Below are 18,081 nucleotides of genomic sequence, written 5' to 3'. Positions count from 1 at the left end.
AGATTCCACAAGTAATGACTAATCCCATATCTGCATTTCCCATAAATATGCTAAATTCCTCTTGATATGCAAACTATTGGAACCTCCGAGTTCAATCAGTCTACACAACAAAGGCTCATTCCTAACAGCGTGTTTCAGACGCACCGAACCTCACCATAATAATATCCAGGGCCTACCTTGGCTCCTCCCACCCTCAACCAGTATATATACTGGTTGAAGGTGGGAGGAGCCAATATCCAGGGCCTACCTTAGCTCCTCCCACCCTCAACCAGTATATATACTGGTTGAGGGTGGGAGGAGCCAATATCCAGGGCCTATCTTGACTCCTCCCACCCTCAATCAGTATATATACAAGAACTGTTTTCTTGGAATGTATCTTACTTGATACAGCTATCGTGCTGTGACGGTTCCACCTGAAGACGGAAGCTTATGTCTTTAAATCCTCTAAACTTGGAGCAGTTTAGAAGACATTGCCGGGTGAATATTAGCAAATTCACAGGAAGCACGGACTTATGCATGGAGATGTATGTAATTATTCAAACAGAAGTGTACAATTACGCAGTATAATGTACATACATATTAAGGTTTAATTGCAATGGCAAGATTCGCTAAGCCATGCTGCGACATATGCGAATTGTTAATGTAAAAATTAACAATTGAATGCAAAGTCCATAATAGGCCAGGACGAGAACAAAGGATTTGGATGCTAGAGGGGAGTTTTAAGGGGCTTAAAATCAGACCTCAAGACCATTTCCAGAGGGATTTCACTGAGGATAGACGCGTAACTCCTCGCTCTGCAGATTACCCTTCTCCTGCGAGACCCAGCCTGGCGAGCCCGATTGCCTGGCGACTGGGAGAGTTCGAGGCGATCTCTTCAGACGGGTTACAGGGACATCGACACGCCGTGCATCAACAAGTAAGTGTCGCGTGTAGCCCGACTTACGAGACGTTCCTGTGTGTCGGTTAGACGTTAGTGAGAGTTTGCTTTTTGGCGATTTGAGACAGACATCCACGCAGCTGAGAGGGTGCCTTTAACTCTCAACAACACCCGCGACTGTTACTCTGCTCTGAAGAATCAGTCACATGGAGCAGATACTCTCTCCACATCGCCACGCACACACGGGCCAGAAGCCGTTCAAATGCTCTTTGTGTGGGAAAGGATTTTCATGGAAATCAAATCTTCACAGGCACCAGAATGCACACTCGGGCGAGAAGCCATTCAAATGCTTTGTGTGTGGGAAGGCATTTTCACTGAAATCAAATCTTCACACTCACCAGAAAACACACTCGGGCGAGAAGCCGTTCAAGTGCGCTGTTTGTGGGAAGGCATTTGCGGAGAAATCAACTCTTAACAGACACCAGAAAACACACACGAACGAGAAGCCATTCAATTGCTCGGTGTGTGGGAAGGCATTTGCATGGCAGTCAGCTCTTCACAGGCACCAGAAAACACACTCGGGAGAGAAGCCATTCAAGTGCTCTGTGTGTGGGAAGGCATTTTCACGGAAAACTATTCTACGCAATCACCAGAAAATACACACGGGCGAGAAGCCATTCAATTGCTCGGTGTGTGGGAAGGCATTTGCATGGCAGTCAGCTCTTCACAGGCACCAGAAAACACCCTCGGGTGAGAAGCCATTCAAGTGCTCTGTGTGTGGGAAGGCATTTTCAGAGAAATCATATCTTCACAGTCATCAGAAAATACACTCGGGTGAGAAGCCATTCAAGTGCTCTGTGTGTGGGAAGGCATTTTCACATTAACAACATCTTAACAGACACCAGAAAACACACAGGGGCGAGAAGCCATTCAGATGCTCTGTTTGTGGGAAGGCATTTGCGGAGAAATCAAATCTTAACACACACAGGCGAGAAGCCATTCAATTGCGCTGTGTGCGGGAAGGCATTTTCACGGAAATAAAATCTTCACAGTCACAAGAAAACACACACGGGCGAGAAGCCATTTAATTTCTCTACGAGGGAGAGGACATGTTCACGGTCATCACCCCGAAACAAGCACCAGAAGATCCGCAAAGACAGGGAATTGAAATCAAAATGTAGAATTTAAAGTGCTGCAATGAGTTCTGAAAAAAATGCATCTTTCTAACCTTTGCAGGTGGATCCTGAGAGATGGCTGAATGTAGTGGATGTAATTAGCGCTGACGACAATTCAACTTTCGACCACATGAAGTTGGATCCTGAGAGATGGCTGGATGTAGTGGAGTGACTGGAGACTCAAGCGAATTGAGTACATCTGTTAACTGTTGCATTGTGTATATTCGCGTCTCTAAGATATATTTTTTCAGTGATTTCCAGTACACCGAGCTGGAGTGATGTTGTGAATAAAGTCAGCACGGTATAAAGTTGCACCTCAAAGTCCAAATCACAATATTAATACTGCATTTCCCTGGTAACACCTTTGAACTGGTAGCAGTTTGCAGCACATTGCAGGGTGAATATTAGCAAATTAACGCGAATTATGCGGTGAGATGAATATACGTATTCAGGATTAAGCTCAATAGCCAGATTCCACAACTCATGACTTATCCCATTACTGCATTTCCCATAAATTTGATAAATTCCTCTTGATATGGAAACTCTTGGAACCTCCGAGTTCAACCAGTCTACACAACAGAGGCTCATTCCTAACAGCGTGTTTCAGCCGCACCAAACCTCACAACAATAATATCCTCCCACCCTCAACCAGTATATATATACAAGGACTGTTTTCTTGGAATTTATCTTACTTGATACAGCAATCGTGCTGTGACGGTTCCACCTGAAGACGGAAGCTTGTGTTGCCTCCGAAACGTCGTGAGAATTATTTTATTATGTTTATTTTATTATTTCCCTTCTACGTGACTTTACCGAAAGAACCAAGAAGATAGAGAAGCTCTGTTGCTAGATATGCAGATTGTAATTTCCAAAAACAACAATTGAATGTAAAGTTAATGAAATGCAACGTCGGTTGTTTAGTTACTGCAGCTACATACTATTAACATTCCTTCCCTTTATTAATGCTACCCCTATCCCCTCCCTTTGATGCTGCTAATCCTGCATAATGCACGGGCATAATATGACTTTGAAACCCCCCGCCCACCTCCTACGCATTTCACAGGTAGTACTAATCACATACCTACATTTTCCATAAATATGCTAAATTCCCTTTGATATGCAAATTATTTTCTCAAGGCGCCCTTTCCCCCATCCAACCCAGCTAAAATATACGCTCCAAGCGTGGTGGTGTTTCATTTTGCTTCCTCTTAGTATCTTTCACTCGACGGTCAATGGTATAGTGTATAGCAGATTGTATAATAATAAATAGTATAAAATTGTAATGTTTAATACAATGTATAAGGCAATATATAGTATCGTAATTGTATACAGTAGGGTGGATAGAATAATACATAGTGTAATATTAGACTATGTATTATTTTAAGGTATAAGGTGGTGTATAGTAATACAGTATATAATTTAATGTTGGGTTTGTCTATGGCAGCATATAGTACGGGGTAGACCTGTGTGATGTAAGGGAAAAAAGTTTAGCTGGAAGCATATTATATTTTTACTACGTAGAATTGTAATGTATTACTTACTGTTAGTAGCTCAGCTTATTGGAGAGTATATTTAGTATTGATGATACTATGAAGTTTATACTTTAGTTTTTTACGTGGTTGTTTAGTTACTGCAGCTACATACTATTAACACGCCTTCCCTTTATTAATACTACCCCTATCCCCTCCCTTTGATGCTGCTAATTCTGCATAATGCACGGGCACAAGTAGTACTAATCACATACCTGCATTTCCCATATCCCCTCCCTTTGATGCTGCTAATTCTGCATAATGCACGGGCACAAGTAGTACTAATCACATACCTGCATTTCCCATAAATATGCTAAATTCCTCTTGATATGCATATTCATTTGTCAAGGCGCTCTTCCCCCTCCAACCCATCTAGCGTGTGCCGGGGGGCGATTGTTGTCATGTCTGGAGCGTGCGGAGCGCGGTTCGGGCTGTGTGTGTGTGTGTGTTGACGATGGACGCGCTATCTGCTTGTTTGCTCAGTGTTAAATAGTGTGTGTGCGTTGCGGCGTGGAGTTGTTATCTTGATGGCGAAGTTAATTATTAACTCGGCTGGGTCGTGTATCCCGCGCGGTACCATCTCGTGGGTTGCCGTGTGCGACGTACTTAATTGAAAAAGAATAATTTTTTTTGGTGTGTTGTTGCTGCAAGGTGCCATGTGTGATGTGGTTGATTGCAAAAGAGAGAATATTTTTGTTGTTGCTGCAATGTACGACAGGGTTAATGGTGTGTTGGTTTCCTGCAGATCTGCTTGCTATTGTGCTTAAATGTGCGCTTGTGATCGCGATATGCTGACTGCATGTGCTGTTACACTGTTCTGTACGGATACGGAGTGCGGTGCATTAGTTGACCATTGGGTTCGGGATTGTTATTAAGTGTGCGTACCTGTTCAGAAATTGGTAAAATTCGGGGGGGACCCAAAAATTTGGTCGTATGCGTGTTTATGCACACGACATTGCGTGTGTGTTCATAGGTAATTGCGCTTGTTGAGAGAGAGGATGCGAGTGCGCGATGATGCTGTTGTTGGTGACTGCTGTTAAGGGTGATGGGGCCGTAAATTGCCGCCAAGTGGCGCCGCTGATTCTGTTGATTGCATGCGGCCAGGGGTTGCTTTGCGAGTTGGTGTGTGTAAGCAATGTGTTTTGGTAAAATATTGGTTAAAATTTCCCCGATATGACTGCTGTGCGCAGCAAGCTGGGGCTGTGCGTCTATCATTGGTGGGGTTGTTACAACGTGACGGGGGGATGCGTCTTGTGACCCCCAGCAAAGGGCAGCTGGGGTGCACGCACGGGGAAAACTGGCCACGTGTTCGCACGTTGGGCCGCCATTTTGCGCGCACGCGGGGTATAGCGACGATGCGCTTTGCGCAAGGGGCCGCCATTTTGAGTGCGCGCGAGATATTGCGAGAACGCGCTTGGCGAAGGGGGCCGCCATTTTGAGCGCGCGGGAAAAACCTCGGTGGGGCAAATATTCCATCTGTATATGCCTGCCATTGTTAAGTGGGTCATGCACGAGTTGTGGTCACATCGGCCTATGGCTGATGGCTGACCTGACAGCCCGGAGGCGAGATGCTCCGTGGTATTTCTCAAACTATTGGGCCGTGTGCTCATATGGCACGGGGAGTCGTGGTTCAGTTGTGCGGTGGCAGACTGAACCTGGTGTGCCGGGGGCTCACGGGATTTGGGTTAGGGCGTTATTGTCTCTATAAGAGAACATTACCCCGTGGGGGGGGGGTCGTTGGTGTCTGGCCTTGCCGAAGGATTGATCTTCCCTTGGCTATAAAGCGTCAGACTATAAGAGGCTGGTGTGTGTCCATCGCTGATGGGATAGTAAGGGAGGAGCATGGCTGAGTTGTTGCTCATCCCCGAAATTGCACTAGCCGAGAGTATGGTCAGTGGATGTTGCTGTGGTTTGACGACCACGGTGAGGGTTAGGGCGAGTTAAACGTTACTGCTGGGGAGCGTGGCTCTCTCCACGCGAGGGTGTGCGACTGGGGGCTTTGGAGAGAGTGACCGTGGGTACATGCTGTGTACGTGCGATGTCTGTGCTGGTCCTCAAGGGAGGATTGCTGGTCGGCAAGAGCAGGATATTTTGTTGTTGTTGTTGTCACATGTGTAGTGGTGATACGCGCTGGGTGTATACGTTGTGTGCCAGCGCGTATGTACGGGTGTGTGTGTGGTGACGCGCGCTGACGGGGAGGAGCAGGCGTCAGTGCGCGGGTGGGGGTAGTGCTGCTGATTGGCTGTATGCCGGTGACGCGCTGAGAGGGAGTGATCGGGTGGCAGCGCGGTGTGATTGGTCGGGGAGTGGAAACACGCGCTGGGCGGAAACGGATCGTAGAGATAGCGCGTGGTGATTGGGTAACTGAGGAGCGGTGCCGACGTTGAGGTCCGCATCCGCTCCGTCTCCCGGGAGGAAGAGATATATAAGGTGATGCACAGAGGAGTAGAGGGCAGAAGTGGAACCATCTAAGAATGAAGACGAAGGTGCAGAGATAGAGCCCGGAGAGGAGAGTAATGGAGAGTAATGTATAAGTGTGTAGCCAGAGAGAGAGAACGGTCTACACGAGATGAGTAATGTATAGTGTGTAGCCAGAGAGAGAGAAAGGTCTACACGAGCTGAGTAATGTATAGTGTGTAGCCAGAGAGAGAGAAAGGTCTACACGAGCTGAGTAATGTATAGTGTGTAGCCAGAGAGAGAGAAAGGTCTACACGAGCCGAGTATGCATATGGTGTAGCCAGAGAGAGAGAAAGGTCTACACGAGCCGAGTATGCATACGGTGTAGCCAGAGAGAGATGTAAAGTCTACACGAGACGAGTGAAGAGTGTAGCAGAGGCGTAAGGTCTACACGAGACGAGTGAAGAGTGTAGCAGAGGCGCGGAGTCTACACGAGACGAGAGAAGAGGGTAGCCGAGGCGCGGAGTCTACACGAGGCACAGAGAGCCAGCAGCAGCAGCACAGAATCTACAAGAGTTGAGAGAAGCGTAGGGCGGAGAGAAGAGGTCACGAGTTGTACCGTTGTATGGTGACCGCATTGTGAAGAAGAGAGGCCACGCGTTGTACCGTTACAAGTCAAGATTTAATAAAAGAAGTGTGTTCCCGTCAAGGAGTTTCCTGCCGTCATTTTCCAATACTTCATCTGGCGTCAGAAGTGAAACGGGCTTCCAAGCATGGAGACAAGGAAGACCCGTAGGACCCACGGGATTGACCGCGAGGAAAACCTGGACGACTCGGGGCCGCTGGTGGCGGGGGGTGAGGAGGAGGACTTGCCCACGCTACAGGATCCATCGACGGCGCCGGCCGAGCGACCGGGGACCGACGCCGTGCTTCGTGAGGCGCACTCCCGACTGGCGGAGCTGCTGCTCGCCGCCGCGTCCATCTTGGCGGAGATCAGCTCGTCGGGAGGAGCGGGGACGGTGGGGGACATTTTACAAGGTCGCCCCGCAGATTCCCTCCAAAACGAATGGGGGTTTCCCGCCATTGCGCCTGGGCCTACTTTTGGCGGGAACGGCGAGCGCCACGTGGTGGTGGGTTCCCAAGCGCGCGCATCGACATCATCAGCGCGCGAGGGGGTCCGCCATTTTACGTCTGCCGCTGGAGCCGCCATCTTACACACCGACGGAGAGGCGGAGAGGAACCACGAGGCGGATGACTTCATTTTTCAGCAGCGTCTGCCCACGTTGTCAGCCTTCAAGGCGGAAGGCGGAGACTGGGGCCAATTTCAGCGAAGGTTTTTGGCGCATCAAGAGATGTCAGCGTGGTCCGATGCTACGGCGCTGCGGGCGTTGCCCGCCATGCTGGACGACGATGCGCTCGCGGCCTTCAGGTCTGCACGGAAGTCGGACCGCTCCACGCTGAAGGATGCGCTGGGTTTGTTGGCCAGGGTCTACGGACCTCCCTCGGCGTGCCGCCATCATTTCTACGCAAGACGGAAAGCGGCCACGGAGACCGCGCTGGCCTATCGCACGGCGTTGCTGGCTCTTGCTGATGCTGCGTTCCCTCAGATGGACGAGGAGGGTCAAGACGCGATGGTTTTGGAGCAGCTGCTTAAGTTGGCGCAGGACCTGGGGGTCCCTATCAACACAGCTGACGAGATTGATATTTCTTCTTTGAGAGTCGCCACGAGTATTCAAGCGCACGAGGCCCTACAACGGAAACAAGGCGTTGGTTGCAACGCTGCTGTCGTCGCAGCCCCGGGTTCGGTGATCACCGAACCCCAAGTCGTCAGCCCACGAGAGGAGGCGTTCGCCACGGGACGACCAGGGGACTGGAGGCCGGGGGCCCGGTCGCCTCTGCGATCGGGCCGAAAGTCGGAGCAACCAAGATCTACTCCGACCCTCGTCACGTGCTATAACTGCGGCCTCCGGGGCCACGTGGCGTCCGGGTGCCGCGCTCCGCGTCAGCGCGCCATGGGAGCTCGGCTGGACGACGACCGAGAGCCCAAGTCATCTCTACAATCCCCGGCAAGTCGCGGCACCTCACACGCTCGGCCTGTTTATTCGGCACACATGGGACGCCGCGTTGCGGCGGAGGAGGGCCGGTTAAGGTTCGGGGATTCGGTTCGGCGAGGGGGGTTCGGCCGGGACCAGGGAGACATTGAATGGGCGGAATTGGGGCATAGAATTGTGGCTGCTTCGGCGGGTTCGTCCGTTGTTACGGGATCTATTGATGGGGTCGAGATTAGGGTGTTAGTGGACACGGGGGCATCGGCAACTATTATATCGGACCTCATTTATAATATTCCTCCGGTCCAATGTCGTCCGCTGCTTCCAGTGGATGTGCCATTTTACGCCGCAAATGGGGGATCGTTGGGCATTATCGGTCAGGTTAGGGCGTCCATTTGCATTGGAGATATCAAATTGTCGGGACCCGTTTTCGTTTCGTCTTCTTTGGCAGTTCCGTGTCTTTTGGGCACTGATTTTTTGGCTAAAATGCCTATTAAAATTCTTATCGATCAACGATGCATTGAACTGCCATCGGGTCGCCGGATTTCATTTTTGACGAGCCCTACTGACATTCGGACGGCGTGCGCTACGATACAAGCGGTGGCGACACAGACCGTGCAAGTGCCCCCGGGTTCACAGATGTTGATTCCCCTCTGGTTGCGGAAACCATGGGTGAGGGAGGCTTCGGAACAAAGTATGCTTTTGGGTCTTTCTAACAAGGCTGTCGGGGGTCTTGATTTATCGGTGGCCCACACTTTGGTGCGGGCTGACAGGGATCCGTTTGTGATGGTTTTGAACGCGGGGTCGCGGCCAGCTGTCATTCCGCAGGGCACCGTGCTGGCTCACGCGGCGCGGGTCCCTGTGGATGATGGGTTGGTTGCGCAGGTGGGCTCGAGCCCCGTGCGGAACGTTGAGCCAAGGGAAGACCTTGAGTGGGTCCATTCGCTATGCGCCGCCTCGGACGATTTGTCGGCGGCGCAGTTGGGTGCGCTGCGCGAGTTGCTCATAGAATTCTCTGATGTGTTCAGTAAACATAAGTATGACATTGGGTGCACGGATTTGTTGCACCACCACATTGAAACGGGCGATGCGGCGCCGGTCAAGCTAAATCCCTTCCGACTGAGTCCCGTGGAGAAGGAACACGTTCAGTCGGCTGTTAACGAAATGCTAGAAGCCGATATTATTTCGCCCTCCTCTAGCCCGTGGGGAGCGCCTATTGTGCTGGTTAAGAAGCAGGACGGGTCCCTGCGATTCTGCGTTGATTTCCGTCGCCTGAATAAGATCTCTGTGGCTGACGCGTATCCGCTCCCCAGGATGGATGAGTCCCTCGATGCATTGTCTGGTGCGCGATATTTTTAGACTCTTGATTTGTTATCGGGGTTTTGGCAGTTGCCGCTCGACGAAGAGTCGAAACCTAAGACAGCATTTCGGACTCCAGGGGGGCTGTTCCAGTTTAACCGGTTACCCATGGGACTTCACTCCTCTCCAGCGACGTTTCAGCGACTTATGGAGTTGGTTTTGTCGGGCTTACAGTGGGATACATGCTTGATTTATATGGACGATGTCATTGTTTTCAGTAAAACGTTTGAAGAACACCTCCAGCGATTGAGAGGGGTGTTCTTGCGAATGTGATCGGCTAAGCTGAAATTTAAACCGGCCAAATGTCACCTCCTTCGGAAGTCGGTTAGATACTTGGGTCACATTGTCGATTCTTCGGGGATCTCTACCGATCCCGCGAAGACGGATTGTGTCGGTTCGTGGCCGACACCTACGTCCGTTTCCGACGTGCGTAGTTTCATCGGGTTTGCTTCTTATTATCGGCGGTTCGTTGAGCACTTCGCCACTATTGCAAAACCCTTGCACGCTCTAACGGCGAAGGGAGTGAAGTTCAAATGGGGACCGGAGGAGGAGGCCGCGTTTCGCTCCCTCCGGGACGCCTTGGTGGGTGCCCCACCCTTGTGTTATCCCGATTTTGCGAGGCCCTTTTTGCTGGACACGGATGCTAGCAACACGGGCATTGGGGGGGTGCTATCCCAAGTCGTTGGGGGTGTCGAAAGAGTTGTCGCCTACGGTAGTAGGGTGTTGTCTCCGGCGGAGCAGCGCTACTGCGTCACCCGTCGCGAGCTGCTTGCCATTGTCTTTTTTGTGCAGCAGTTTAGGCCATATCTCTATGGTCGTCACTTTACGGTCCGAACGGACCACGCGGCGCTACAGTATTCATTGAGGGTCGCCCAACCCTCGGGCCAGTTGTCGCGTTGGTTGGAAGTCCTCCAGGACTATCAGTTTACGACTACGTACCGTAAGGGGTTGCGACACACAAATGCCGATTGCTTGTCGCGGTTGTTGCCTTGTGATGAATGCGTGTGTTTGTCGGGATCGGCGCGCTGTAAACCGACGCTTGCGGGGGAGATGGGGGCACTGGCTGCGACAGCGGGCGCACCGATCGTGGATGATTCCACTGCCTCTCAGGGTCGGGACTCGCTGCTCTCGTTGTCGCTCAGCGAATGGGGCCGTCTCCAGATGGCGGACAGCTCACTGCTAGCATTGCGCCGCAAGGTTGGGGGTCCCGAGGGGGACCAGGAGCGTACCGGCTCCTATGTACTTGAGCAGGGCATGTTATTGAGATGGGACAGTTTGTCCCGGCGGAACGCACTCGTGGTGCCTTCCGCTGTGAGGGGGAGGGTTGTCTTGGCGGCACACGAACGCCTCTTGCACTTGGGAGTTAACAAGACGCTTGCCCTGCTTCAGCGTGACTATTACTGGCCGGGAATGGGAAGTGATGTGGTAAATATTCTGAAGGGGTGCTTTGAGTGCGCCAGGCGTAAACCACCGCCCGTGGCAGCTAATCCACCGCTGCAATCTATTCAGGTCTCGCGTACCAACGAGCTCGTTGCACTCGATATTTTGGGGCCCTTCCCAGTCACGCTGAGAGGGAATAAATATTTGTTAGTGGGGGTCGAATACTTTACCCGATGGCCTATGGCGTGGCCTCTCGCTAACCAGTCGGCAGCGGCTGTGACGGACGCCTTCGTCCAGGGCTATGTCCTGGACAAGGGGGCTCCCGAACGCCTGCTGACCGACCAAGGTAAAAAAATTTCGGGTAAATTGTTGCAAGAGGTGTGCGATCTGTTGGGTACCAAGAAGGTGCGTACCTCCCCGTACCACCCGCAGACAGACGGGATGGTGGAGAGACTCCACAAAACTTTGACTTCCATGCTGTGCCAGCAGGTGTGTGAGGCACATGTAGATTGGGACCTGCAGGTCCCGGGAGTCCTTGCCGCATATAGAATGGCCCCCCATGCAGCTACGGGGTTTTCCCCATTCTATTTGATGTACGGTCGGGAAGCTGACCCGCCAATGGAAACGCAACTTGGCCTGTCCGCTCCACGAACTAATTCTAAATTGGCAGAACATATTAAGTTTAATATTCACAAGCTGACAGAGGCGAGGGAGGCCGCACGGCTTAATTCGCGGGCTCGCCAAATTGCTAATGAACGGTTGCGGGCGCGGAAGGTGTCCATGCACGAATGGAAACCAGGTGACAGGGCCTGGCTGCATTGCCCTCAGGCACCCTTGGCTACGTCGCCTAAATTGTTGAGACCGTGGAGGGGACCCGTGGAGGTCGTGCGCGTTGCACGGCCCCAGTGCGTTCAGATAAAGTGGGGAAAGCGCCGTTGGTACGTTCACCCCTCCCGACTGAAACCGTTCTCGCCTCCATATGCCCTCCCCTTGTGTCGTGATGGCCGGGCGTGTGACGTGACCGGCGACCCAGAGGGGGAAATGTCTCTGCCTGATCCACACGTATTTTCGCCTGATCTGCTCCCAGGTGTCTCGGAACTGACAGCTGCCGATCACCGGCGGCCGGATCTCCGCGGCGGGGCCGGCCCTTTCAGGCCCGTTCCGCGCCGTCTGGAGCAGCCGGAACCGCCGGACGGTCGTCAGTGTCCCGTCCCATACGACGGACCAGCCAGACGGACTCGCGCCAGGTCGTGCTACTTTGCGTGACCTGCCTCGTGAGGAGTCGGGGCAGTTGGAGCGCCTCGTCACTGCGTGTAGTCGCAGGGACGTGGGGCGCGTTCGTTTTTTGGAATTTGTTTGTATTGTGTTATTGTTGGCTTTTCGTGTTCATTGTCAATCTGTACATAGTTGTTGTTGTTGTTATGTTACGGGGCACACTGGGGGGTTACAGGGTTTTTTTTGGTTGGTTGTCGTCTTATCGTTGCGGTTGGTTGTTGTTAGCAGCCGGGCCGGCTGCGAGCTATGTGGGAGGGGGTGATGTAGTGGTGATACGCGCTGGGTGTATACGTTGTGTGCCAGCGCGTATGTACGGGTGTGTGTGTGGTGACGCGCGCTGACGGGGAGGAGCAGGCGTCAGTGCGCGGGTGGGGGTAGTGCTGCTGATTGGCTGTGTGCCGGTGATGCGCTGAGAGGGAGTGATCGGGGGGCAGCGCGGTGTGATTGGTCGGGGAGTGGAAACGCGCTGGGGGGAAAACGGATCGTAGAGATAGCGCGTGGTGATTGGGTAACTGAGGAGCGGTGCCGACGTTGAGGTCCGCATCCGCTCCGTCTCCCGGGAGGAAGAGATATATAAGGTGATGCACAGAGGAGTAGAGGGCAGAAGTGGAACCATCTAAGAATGAAGACGAAGGTGCAGAGATAGAGCCCGGAGAGGAGAGTAATGGAGAGTAGAGGAGAGTAAGGTATAAGTGTGTAGCCAGAGAGAGAGAACGGTCTACACGAGCTGAGTAATGTATAGTGTGTAGCCAGAGAGAGAGAAAGGTCTACACGAGCTGAGCGATGTATAGTGTGTAGCCAGAGAGAGAGAAAGGTCTACACGAGCCGAGTATGCATACGGTGTAGCCAGAGAGAGAGAAAGGTCTACACGAGCCGAGTATGCATACGGTGTAGCCAGAGAGAGATGTAAAGTCTACACGAGACGAGTAAAGAGTGTAGCAGAGGTGTAAAGTCTACACGCGACGAGAGAAGAGTGTAGCCGAGGCGCGGAGTCTACACGAGGCACAGAGAGCCAGCAGCACAGAATCTACGAGAGTCAAGAGAAGCGTAGGGCGGAGAGAAGAGGTCACGAGTTGTACCGTTGTATGGTGACCGCATTGTGAAGAAGAGAGGCCACGCGTTGTATCGTTACAAGTCAAGATTCAATAAAAGAAGTGTGTTCCCGTCAAGGAGTTTCCTGCCGTCATTTTCCAATACTTCACATACACAGCAGCGTAACAACACACAGGACTTTCTGCTATAGACTGAAATGTGATAATAGTTGCGTTACATTATAATAAACAACGCTTACAAACTATACCATCCAGATGGGTATCCACGGCAATTGCAACCATTTTAATTGAGCGAATATAACAATTCACCTTCGTTGTCTAGACACACCCTCGTCAACAAGTGTTCTTAAACATATTCATAAAACAACGTCAACACGCTATGATGCATGCACCTCTTAAAGTTTATCTCGATCAGCATCTTAGACCGTATTTCACAGTTAAGGCCGATAACTTGATCACAGTTTACAGGCCATTGTAAATGTGCAAACTAACAACATGCACATAATTATGCAAGGAAATGCCCATCCGTATTCAAACGGAAGCGAACAATGATGCAGTGAAATGCACATTACTACTTAGGCTTAAGCACAATGGCCACATGAGATTAGGTCTGTTAGATATGAGGAGCGTTACATGCGAGAATAACAATTGAATGCAAGGAATTATTCTTTGGTTCTTTCGGTAAAGTCACGTATAAAGATAAAAATCCAGCAGAACGGGCCGCAGCGATTCAAGTTGGACCGCCGCGTGGCCGCTGGAGGACATGCGCCGGCGGCCGTTTCTTCGTCGTCGGAAGACGTAACAAGTGGGTTACGCTTTTCCAAGTTCTCGGCCCTCTTCCTCGATGTTATTTTGCGTTGAAAAAGTCCACTGACACCAATGTAATAAAGGACTCCGTCACACGATGTCGATCTCCGTCGGTCCTTTATTTGTGTTCGTCTTCCGCTCACCCCGCTGGCCTCCTCCTCGGTCCAGCGTCGTCTCTCCTTGCGCCCCGCGCACTCTGCAGCTCCCCTGCTGCTCCGCTCTGCAGCTACTCTGCTGCTGATGCAACCTCGCACGCCCTGCTAGTCCTCCGCTAGCTCTGCAGCTACTCTGCTGCTCCGTGCAACCTCGCACCCCCTGTGCTAGTCCTCCGCTAGCTCTGCAGCTACTCTGCAGCTGGTGCAACCTCGCACCCCCTGTGCTAGCCTCCGCTAGTTCTGCAGCTACTCGGCTGCTCCGTGCAACCCCTGCACGCCCTGTGCGCCCCGCACACTCTGTTCTCTCCTCACCCCGCTGGCTGGCGCCGTCCGATGAGCCCCTCAGCCACCAGGCTGAGGCACGGCGGCCACCCAACGTGGTCTACGCTCTTCACTCCCTCGACTGCAAGCGATGTCTTCCGGTCTCCTTCCTATAACCCCTCGCCCACGTGACCCTGACTCCTCCGTCTCCCACGTGACCCTGACTCCTCCCTCGAGGATCGTCACATCCGGCCTGGCCATTTACGCTCGCATTACATATGTGTAGTGGTGGTATTGACGTGCGCCGACTGTGACAGTGATGGATCACGGGGCGGCGCGGGGTGCGGGGTTGGGCACGCGTTGTGGGCGTGGTGTGGACGCGCGCGCCGGGAGTGACAGATGACGGGGCGGCGCGGCGTGGGTGGTGAGGCACGATGAGATGTGGGAAAACAGGATCGTAGCCAGCGCCCAGCGATTGGTCGAATAAGTGGGTGCTCGCAGCGACGTCCGCAGGTGGGGTATAAAGGGGGACGCGCGAGAGCACTCGGGGAGAGTTACCCAGTTGAAGACCCGAAGACGGAGCTGAAGACCTAGTGCCCCGAGACCCCTAGTCCCGCCGTCCTTGTGGGGACCGGGGCCCTGTGTGGCTCGGAGGCGAGGCTGTGGGACCCGGGGTCCGACGCCCCCGTGGGTCGGGCTGGGGACCCACAGTCGAGACGGATACCCCGGGCAGGGAGTGTCCCGAGTAGCTCAGTGGCGTTAGTCGCCGAGTAGCTCAGTGGATGTTGGTCATCCGAGTAGCTCAGTGGCGTTAGTCGCCGAGTAGCTAAGTGGATGTTGGTCATCCGAGTAGCTCAGTGGCGTTAGTCGCCGAGTAGCTAAGTGGGTGTTTGTCACCCGAGATACTAAGTGGATGTTGGTCATCCGAGTAGCTCAGTGGGCGTTAGTCGCCAAGTAGCTAAGTGGGTGTTTGTCACCCGAGATACTAAGTGGGTGTTTGTCACCCGAGATACAAAGTAGGTGTTAGTCACCTCTGAACGAGTTTGATAAAATAAAGAGTGTGTTACCCGTGAAGTCGTCTCCCGCCGAGTTACTACATTACATATTTATGCATTGATCTAATGTATAATTTTAACGACAAATTCATATACTTCGGCTATATAACCCCAGAACCTCTATTATGGATGATGTTAGTCCCGAAATCCGACGTCTTAAACTCGAGTGTATGTGTTTAATATTTTGGACGTGTTTTTTATGGTAATTTTATTGAATATGTAGAGATTACCAGCGCCTCGCACACGTCCAGAGACCTCGTGGGCCTCTGTGGTGGCTACGAGCCTTCCCTCCAGGACATTGTTCACATCCACCACAGCGTTACCGTCCGGCACCGCCGATGAGGTAGCGGATTATTTTTACGGAACTTTACTCGTGGCAGGGGAATGCCAAACAACAGGGGGCTCTTCTTCTGATAAACAAAAAACGAATGAAGGGGGCATGGGAGCGTGGCGTAAGGTGTGGAAAGCTGTAGGTCACAGGTATAAATCGAATTGGGTCAATGACACCAGCACACGAATGGTGGGGTCGTTTGGAATGATGTTGCATTGATGAAAGATGACGTTCTCGACTTTGCATTTTACGAACTTTACATTCAATTGTTATTTTTTTAATTTACAATCTGCATATCTAGCAATTAGCTTCTGTAATCTGGCTATTGAGCTTAATCTTGAATACATATGTTCATGTCACCGCATAATTCGGGTTAGTTTGCTAATATTCACCCTGCAATGTGCTGCAAACGGCTGCCAGTTCAAAGGCGTTACCAATGGAAATGCAAACTGAAGTATTAAAATTGTGATTTGGACTTTGAGGTGCAAGTTTATACCGTGCTGACTTTGTTTTAGAAAGTACTTGTGTTGATATGACCGCGTCAGAACAATCAAGGTGACTTGTTTAATTTAATCCACGAAATTTTATTACGATTGCTGTCATACACTTTAAATGGTAATCGAAATGGTATCGCTTGTAAGCGTGTGTGTATTTACACTGCTGTGTAAGTACACTTGGGGAGCGGTAGTGTAGCGGTTTGTATGTACAAAGCGGTGTGTATGCACATTCGTCTATGCATATACACTGCTATGTCCACTCGTGTGTGGGTGTGTGTTGCGTACAAAGAATTGAGTGGCAACGTGGTGATGAATGCGGCACCACAACAGGGAACTACAGGGATGAGACTCCCCGCTCGTTGTGCTAAATTAATGAAAACAGCGCCACTGAGCGGACAGAGCCCCGCCCCTACAGCTCGTGCGTGTGACGTCATGAGTGTGACGTCATGAGTGTGATCAGCGGACAGCCACGATGCTGCCAGGTGAGGGTAAACTTCTTCTTAGGTTTTTTCGGTAAAGTCACGTAGGTAAAACATCAAAATAAATGAAAATAAAATAAAATCAAAATTCACGACGTTTCGGAGGCAACACAAGTCTCCGTCATCAGGTGGGACCGTCACAGCCAGATTAGTTGCATCAAGTGAGGCAATGATTCAAGATGTAATCCCTTAAAAGCGAGTTGAGGGGGGGAGGAGAGGGAGGGGGGAGCTCATCAGACTATGGTAGCCAATGAATGGAACGTATCGGGAGGGAGGGGGGGCGAGGCCAAAAGGGTGGGCGACGGCGTGCAAGCGATTGTGCGCAAGCGGCTAATTACTGCACACGCCAACACAATGGAGCGATTATGCGCAAGCGGCCAACTGCCGCACACGCCAACACAATGGACAGAGAGGGGGAGGGAAGCTCTAATACACATGATAGACAAAATAACGAAAATGCCCATGTTTATACCAATGCTGGCTGAACAATGAAGAGAGCACTGCTAAAAAACAACTGGGGATGTTAACACTCGGTAAAGTAAAGTAAAATAGTGCCTGTCAGATAAGATGGTCCAAAAAATTGTGATTAAGTCTTTTTTGCGTGGTTGATAACATCTTTCCAATGATTACTAAGTTTGTACCCATCATCACGGTTGAAATTATGTCTGTGTTTGTATATTTGTATGGCTTCGTGTACAAACCTTTGATGGTAGCCGGGAGGTTTGCAGAGAACGTTGGTCTCGGAAAAGACAATTTCATGAGAGCCCACCGAGTTGTAGCAATGATCGGCCACGGCAGAAGAATCAGTTCTGCCGTGTTTCAGATCTGACTTGTGCTCGCGGACACGATCAGAAACATGACGTTTCGTTTCTCCAATGTAGCAATCACCACAAATGCAACTCAATTTGTAGACTCCAGGATACTGTAAGTCAGGAACGACATCCTTCACAGATGGAATCAGATCACGGATTTTATGCACTGTACTGAATCGGACTTGGATCTTATGTTTGTTTAGAATTTTGGAGATCTTTTTGGTCACGCCAGCTATGTATGGTAACGTGATGGTTTTGGTCGGAGTTTCATGTGGCTGTTTCTGTGTGGTGGGAGAGACAGCTTGGCGGATAGTACGGTCAGAGTATCCGTTCATCCTGAGGGCCCGATGTACATGTCTTAATTCACCGGTCAGGTGGTGTTTGTCAGAAATGCCATGTGCTCTGTGGTATAGCGTTTTGATGAGATAGTTCTTTTGAGATGGGTGGTGGTGGGAATCCGGTTTCAAGTAGGAATCTGTATGGGTGGCCTTTCTGTAGACAGAATGTCCCAAGGAACCGTCAGGACTCCTCTCAAACAGAATATCCAAGAATGGTAGTTTACCGTCTTTCTCCACTTCCATGGTGAATCTAA

The 18,081-nt window shown here is 51.3% G+C and overlaps 1 pseudogene; it reads left to right on the top strand.

Moving 5' to 3' along the window:
• Positions 1–18,081, top strand: part of LOC144738281 (uncharacterized) — a 49,593-nt pseudogene that overhangs the window by 14,673 nt on the left and 16,839 nt on the right.

The sequence above is a fragment of the Lampetra planeri genome, chromosome 81 (assembly GCF_965212315.1).
Source record: "Lampetra planeri chromosome 81, kcLamPlan1.2.h2, whole genome shotgun sequence".
NCBI classification, from domain to species: domain Eukaryota; kingdom Metazoa; phylum Chordata; class Hyperoartia; order Petromyzontiformes; family Petromyzontidae; genus Lampetra; species Lampetra planeri.
The sequence above is the reverse complement of the archived record's forward strand: the minus strand, read 5'-3'. Positions and strand labels throughout refer to the sequence as shown.